The sequence below is a fragment of the Amblyomma maculatum genome, chromosome 8, assembly GCF_055883805.1.
Source record: "Amblyomma maculatum isolate TAMU_Amacu chromosome 8, ASM5588380v1, whole genome shotgun sequence".
In the NCBI taxonomy this organism is placed as follows: Eukaryota; Metazoa; Arthropoda; class Arachnida; order Ixodida; family Ixodidae; genus Amblyomma; species Amblyomma maculatum.
Genome location: NC_139351.1, coordinates 94,917,238 through 94,924,468, shown reverse-complemented (window position 1 = coordinate 94,924,468; position 7,231 = coordinate 94,917,238).

Here is a 7,231-nt window from a genome sequence, read left to right as displayed (position 1 = left end):
TTGGATGACAGACCTCTCCTCTCTCATTGTCCGCTACCGGATTAAGAGGCGAGCCACGACACTGTTCGGTCAGCTTGCCGGAGAGCAAAGGCAATGCGCTCCGGCACGACTGACAACCCACGATCCGGTACTGTTCTACTTCAACGTGTTAAAGCATCAGCGGCAACTCATGCTCGAGGGCCTCCTAGCCAACAGCTCGATCCTTCAGAAACGGGTCGCTGTGTCCGACTTGTCCGCAGTGGCGACCTTTCGGCCAGAGCTGCACACAATCCATGTTCCGGCCGCGCTGTTCAACGCATCAGTGCCAATCAACAGCTCCGTCTTCGCATTCCATCTGGCACGCGTAGCGGTTCGCTTCTACCGGGCCCTGGTGCAGCTTCTCTATGAGAACCCGTACGAACGCGAGGCACCGCTCAGCTATTCGAAGGAGTCACAGTGGATCCAAGCGGGGCTCGTCGCTTGCTTCGGCAGGGATGCCCAGAGGACCGTCCCGACTTTACAGAGCTCGTACGAGGCTCACTTGGGCAGGGCTTTCCTGGACCGGACTTTGGCACTGCAGTTGTCACTGAGGGCATTCGACGAGCTATTCAACGTGCGGCGTATCTGGAAGCTGGATCTGCGGCTTCAGGACCTGCCAGACACGTCGGCTGAGCAGTTGTTCTTTATCTACTTTGCGCTGGACAACTGCGAGTACGCCCATCCAGACATCCACCGCGATTTGCTGCCGGCCGAACAGCGTGTCAACCTACCGCTGAGGCACATGAGGCGGTTCGCAAAGGCGTTCCACTGCCGTGGCCGGAGGCAGATGGTGGCGCCTGATGGCGACTTTTGCCAAGTGCTCCGCAGCGATCAGCGTGCCCGCCGGGCGTAGCAGGCGAGTCGCTCTCGGCCGAATTACGACGACGCAGCACCGTCTGCGCAGGCTTAATTGATTTCCTGGACAACGCCCGCCATTCTGCCTACTCTGGCGCTTCTGTACTACAATAGACCGATATGTTCCTACAAGCGCGGTGTGCGGTTAGGTGTGCGCGGGTTATTTACGAACGTATTTATTACTGGACACCGCCGTTCACACAAGGCCTACTAGTACCTCCAACACAGACTAAGGAGTTTTTAAACAATCGTCCTTCATCGTACCTCAGTAACATCTGATGGAACCCTTACGATATTTAGCCCCCGTAGATTCAGCTTGCTTCCGAAGACTGATTATGATGGTTTCTCTTTTGAGATTCGCGATGGCTTGCTTTAGTAGAGCACTCTTTCACGCAGTGATTCTGCTTGACAACAATAGCGAAGAGCAGAGGCTGTCATTGAGTCGTACAATATATATAACGCTGCGGATATGGCAAACGTGAGCGCTGAGTAATGGTACCAGCGCAATTTTGAATGTGAAGCTATAAGTTAACCAAGACCTTGTGGCACAGCGTAATGTTTACTTTTTAAATAAAACCGACGTTTTTCTGAGTTTTAAACAACGTATACCGCGATGCTAGCAGACTTCGGTGCTGGCGGACTTATCCTCGTGTGTTCATAAGATTATGTACGTTGGTAGACCACAGATCTCTGAACTAGGGACAAGCGTGTCTACTGGGATATTTTTGTGTGATAACTTTCTGAATACGGAGTTGCAGTTCGGTAAGGTCGATCATGGGCTAGCTAGTTAAGGAAACACAAAGGCCGGTATTGCATACAACGAAAAGTACGTGGTAGAATTGAAAGCTAATTCTAGGTATACAGGGATAGCTATCGGTGAATAAAAAATTATGGGCACAGTTCAAGTGATTTGGTAAAGTATACCGGTAGTCCAAGATCTACTTTATACTCTAAAGAACTGCTGCACATATTACAGTGAAATTGTGTTCGATAGGTATGTTCTTGGTATTAATTTGGTGGAAGGTTTGCTCTGCAGCCTCTACTTTTTGAATAGTAGATACTGGGATAAAAATCCGATGTACCTTTCGTAAAAAAAGAGAAACCGTATTTTCGCGCACTAATTCCACGTGTTAACATTTTCAACCTGAACTTAATAAAACTGTGTTTTACATTAACCTTTTTTATGCCGGAGCTTCTGGCTGCAATATATTATACGAAACGGAAAACAGCTCCTGCCCCGGACAATATTCAGTGTGAGGCTTACATTATTACACATGTACCCAGCACAATACAATCCAAATTGTAAACACTGCGGCGAAATAGCCGGGTACGATCATATATTCTGGAGTTGCAAAAAAGCGCTGCCACCGGCGGACCTACTACCAGTCCAGTCTCTAGAGCGGTGGGAAGCTATACTGGCCCGCTCAGACCCGTTGACGCAAGTTCGGGTTACTGAGTGGGCCCATAAGGTTGCTGAGAGCAACGGACTTGAGGCCATCTAAGTGTAGTGCCCACAAATCGCTCATTGCTGACAATAAATGTTTTACAATCCAAATTACAAGAACCTAAGTAACGGCGCACTATCTAAATTACTTTATCTAAATTACTTGACCCTACAAAGTATGGCTGGAAGGTTGTGCCCGAGAGCTGGTAATCCACTGTCGTGATGCCTATACCGAATCCAGGAAAACGTTCAACGGACACTTAATAACTTAAGACAAATCTCCTTAACACCAACAATGTGCCAAATGACAGAGAAAATTCTAGCTACAGGATTGTCGTGGTGGCTTGAGCAGCAAGGCTTCATCATCCCGTTTAAAATGGCTTTCATACACATTTAAGTACAGGACAGGTTCGCTGTCTGGCATCCGCAGTTATGTCGTCTACCCGCAGCCGCAATGTACATACCATTTTAGCAAGGGGCATTGAAAAGGTAGTACATGACAACACCAGTCACATGGACATCATGAAATCGATTGGCATGCTTCATCTCCCTCTGAGAGGGCGGAGCTTTGTAGATTCGGTTTTGAAAGGCAGAACATTTGCATGCCGTCTCAGTGGTGAAGCACTCTGATTATTTGTTTCATTACGCGACGTGCCCCAAAGTTTTGTATTGTCACCGAAGTTATTTAGCATAGCTTTCATCCCGCTGAAATGACATAAGATGCCTGAAATTAAGTTTTGCAATACGCTGATGATATTATGGTGTGGAAAACTCACTAAAATATTCTCACTCAGGGGGAATTGCCCTTGAATCAAGCTTGCATACTAAATTTAATGCTTCGTTTGACCATGGGCACAAGCGCCATGATGTTCGGAGGCCTAGGGTTTTTGTATGTCCTTGAAACCCTTCGGCTCTTGGGCTCGGCAACTCCACTCTAGGAACGTGTGCGCGGATCCCCAGCATGTCGTGAACAGGACTCCACCTGCTGAACGATATGACAGCATTGCAGGCGGCTTTCGCTGCTTACAAGCTTGTGTACTGTATAGTAACGCGGAGGACGTCCGCACCTTATATATCGGGAAAAATATGCGCCCATCATTCCTATAATCACAGCCTATCATGCAATGTGTGAAGCACGGCACGCTACGAGATATTCCCCACGCTGCACCGTCTCCGTGGGAAACTTCAAGCTGTTTGCGTTAGCTTCGCCTGTCCTCTGGGCTTACCGATGAGCCCTCCAGAATTTTTTTTTTTAATGAAATGTTATTCTAGGTCTCCTCATTTCTTCAAACACTAATAAGCCTAGCAGGTGCGTGTTTTATGCAGCACATGATCGCCTTGTTTTGTTTGAAATTGTTTTTATTCCAGTAAAAAGGCTCCTTCAAAATGCTAAGCACCCTAACAATGCACGAACGTACTTAGCACAGTGCTTGTTGCCTGGGTTTTTGCTGCAATATGAAAACGCTTGCCTTCATTTGCTAACATTTGTGGGCACTGCGCCAGCTGCGCACCTTGCAAAAAAAAAAAAAAAAAAAAGAAAATGGGAAGGAAGCTGAAGTTTAGACTCGATGGCGCCTTCAAAGGGCAACTCCGGTGGCTTTTTTATCATTTTGAGTTTTTGATTGCTTCACATTCCTCGGTGTGCCCTGACTCCGACACAAACAACCCCGTTTCAAAATTCTAAGTAAACGATTTTAATAAAAGAAAAACAGCAATCCGAAACCGAAACTGCCTTTATGGCCAGAACTAAAGTCCCTACATCTGTTTAAAAAAACGGATCTAGGGACTTTAGCCAGAACGACCTTCCAGTCGACGAAACGGTGACGTCACATACAATATTAGAAAAGCATTCGCACGCGCGTTGGATGGTGGAAATAAGGTATAAGGAAAAAAGGAAATAAGGAAAAAAGTACGTAAAATGTCTGAGATAGCCAAATACAAGCCTAAAAATTTCATGATCACGCGGACAGTGGCCAGTACTGTTTGTGACGTCGGGTTGGTTGGTTGGTTGCACAAGTTTTATTTCTATCAGAAATGGGCGCCCTCCTACCCGCCCCCGACACGCGTGCCGGGGAAGACGAGGAGTCGTGCGCCCGCGGATTAGAGTTTACTGTTTGTAACGTCACAAACGCAGTGTTGCCCGCAGAACTTTTCTCAACTGAAGCTACGAAAACTGCACATTTTAAAATCGTGTTGCGTGCGAATGAATTCTCGCACGGCGCCAAAATTTGGTAGATTGCATCTAGGCGTAGCGGACAACCTACAGTAAAAATTTTACCAGGATATTCGAATGCCAGAAACCTCCGGAGTTGCCCTTTAACACCGCGTGTTCATTCTCTAACGCCACAGCTGTTCATTAGCACTCAGTCGTACGAAAAATACACGTACTAGCTGCCACCGTGCACTAGGAACGCATTTCATACTGCTTGCCTACTGCGGCAGCGCAGTACAATCGCGGATTTCCGGTGTGTACCACATATTGCACTAAAAACGCATATGTAAGCGAATAGCAAAATTAGCGGAAATTTTTTTTTGTTACTCGGTTAATTATTTCGGTTACAGTTCTTTTCTAATGACATAGCCGTACGTTAGCATACACTCATATGGCAAAGCATACGCGCACCTTTAATGCTTTCGCGCAAAAAAAAAGTACCCGCGACAGCGCCTTTAACATCGCCTTATTTTCCATTCCGCAATTTTCACAGCGCAAGCTCCCCAGCACGGTTGCTCCACAGCTTCTCCAAGGCGATTCATCCTTGATTCACCTGTGCAAGCTCGGTACTGCGCATGCGCCAGTCACGTCTGCGCCTCGTCAGATCTATGGCGCGCGCTCACATCCTTCTGCTCGCCACTGGCCAAACCGCGAATAATGTCAGCCCTACAATCACATGACCATCAGATGCGGCAAGCGCTCGCCCTACGCCTCGCCGCTGACCCTTGACGTTGACTTTTAAACCTTGACCGTAAGTGCCAAAACCATCTGTCAGGTGGCAGTTGCCAGATGACATGGCTGAGCAGCGGTTACCCAACGGGTTACGTGACAATACCACATGCTGTCACAAAGTTGAAAACAGCCACCAACTCACGTCGCTCATTTCACCTGGGAGGGTCGGATAGGTATCAACATTTCAGGTCTCCTAGACGCCGAGTCAGGAACACAACTCCTAGGTCAAGTTGTACATTCATATAGCTTGGTTAAAGCAAAGCATTATATCTACACAAAGTGGTTGCCTATGACCAGTAGATGGATAACAAGGTAGCTGAGGACTGTGTGCTAATGTCCTAAATTGCATGATAACTTTGTATAAAAAGGCTGCCAAGCCTTAGCAACATTGCATAACTAATGGTGGAACCCAATCACCCAGCGAATATAGTTCGTTGAGAAACAGGGAAACTCCAGAATAATAAGATGCATGGCACAGCTAACTGAGAACAGACCCATTGCGCTGCGAAAGCCATCGCTCAAGTTGGCACCCAACGGTCATGAGCAGTATCGAAGATACACGTATCTTCGATACTATCTTTAGATACATTTTGTGTATCGGTGTTAGGTATTGTGCTGAAAATGAAAGTACCAGAGTATCGGTATCGAAAATACATCTTTAGTGTATCGTGTATTTTAACGATACTAGATACTAAAGAAACTGCAAATATTGAAGCCGCTGTGAAACATTGGGTTGAAGGCACTAACTCAGGTGGTAGAACAAGCCAAGAGACAGCTCGGCTTGTAGCATCGCCTGAGTTCCCTTATGCTCCGAGTTCCCTCCAAATGCCCTGTCCCCTCAGCATCAACATTTCCAGATTCCCTTTCTTTAAATGAGCCAATGTTAAGCAGCTGCTAGCGAGGTTCTTTATTTGAGAGCACCGAGTGCGTACCACAAAGCCGCTTAGCCGTTAATAGACACACAGAAAGAAATGAACAAAGCAAAAACGCAAGGAGGGCAAACACGCAATAGGGACCACACACACTGCTGTACTCCTAGCCGCTCTACCACCCTTTGCCTCCCTCATCCCCCCCTCCCCTCTTGTCTGTCCTTACAGCATCTGATTCTCGTCAAGCAGCGTGCTCAGTGTACTGTCGAACGCAGTGAATTATGCATGAATTATTCCCCGTATCCCTGGGGTCCGCGTGGCAGCTCTGCAAGGCAGCAAGAACACGAGCTTCTAAGACCTCAGTCGGACACGATGCAACTGACTAACCGCCATTCTTGTAGTTTACAGCGTTTGATTGAAAACAAATCTAATCTTTGCAACTACGATGGAAAGAGCCTTCCACTAGTCAGTTTCTTGAAAAACTATTACGTCTAAAATTTTATGAAATACACAGCATGCAAGTTATGAATGCAATTTTCCAGCACATCAGTTTGAATAACAAATTATGCGTTGTCAAAACAATTTCTTCTGCCAAGACCCTTTTAAAAAACTTTGTATAACATTTGCAAAGACATCTTTGTATATTAAAGAAAAAAAATTGTTACATTTTTTAAAAATTGAAATGTGGATTTAATAGTTGATTGGAATGTCTAGCGCTGGCAGTAATTCGGGCACAGCAGGATCAGAATACCAGCCGCAGGGCACAACTTCAGCGCGAGATGGGCGCTGGAGACCAGCGATGGTGATGGCGCGAATAAAGATGCGAATTGATTGACACCATTTAACCACTCCATTAAAAAAAAAAAAAGACTACCTTTTACCAACAACTAGCCATACTTTTCAAGCGACACTAGTGCAACTTCAGTTTCCTACCTACCTCCTGGATCCTTGAGTCCACGCGGCTGTAGTTCACTCCTACCCGCTGATAAAAGGCATCTCCATTCAATATAACACTGTGGCGTGCCCGTGCGTGTATGTAGAGAGGCTTTCTTATTTGCCTCTGTTAAGAACACCCACATCGGACTTTTTCTGGACTAACAA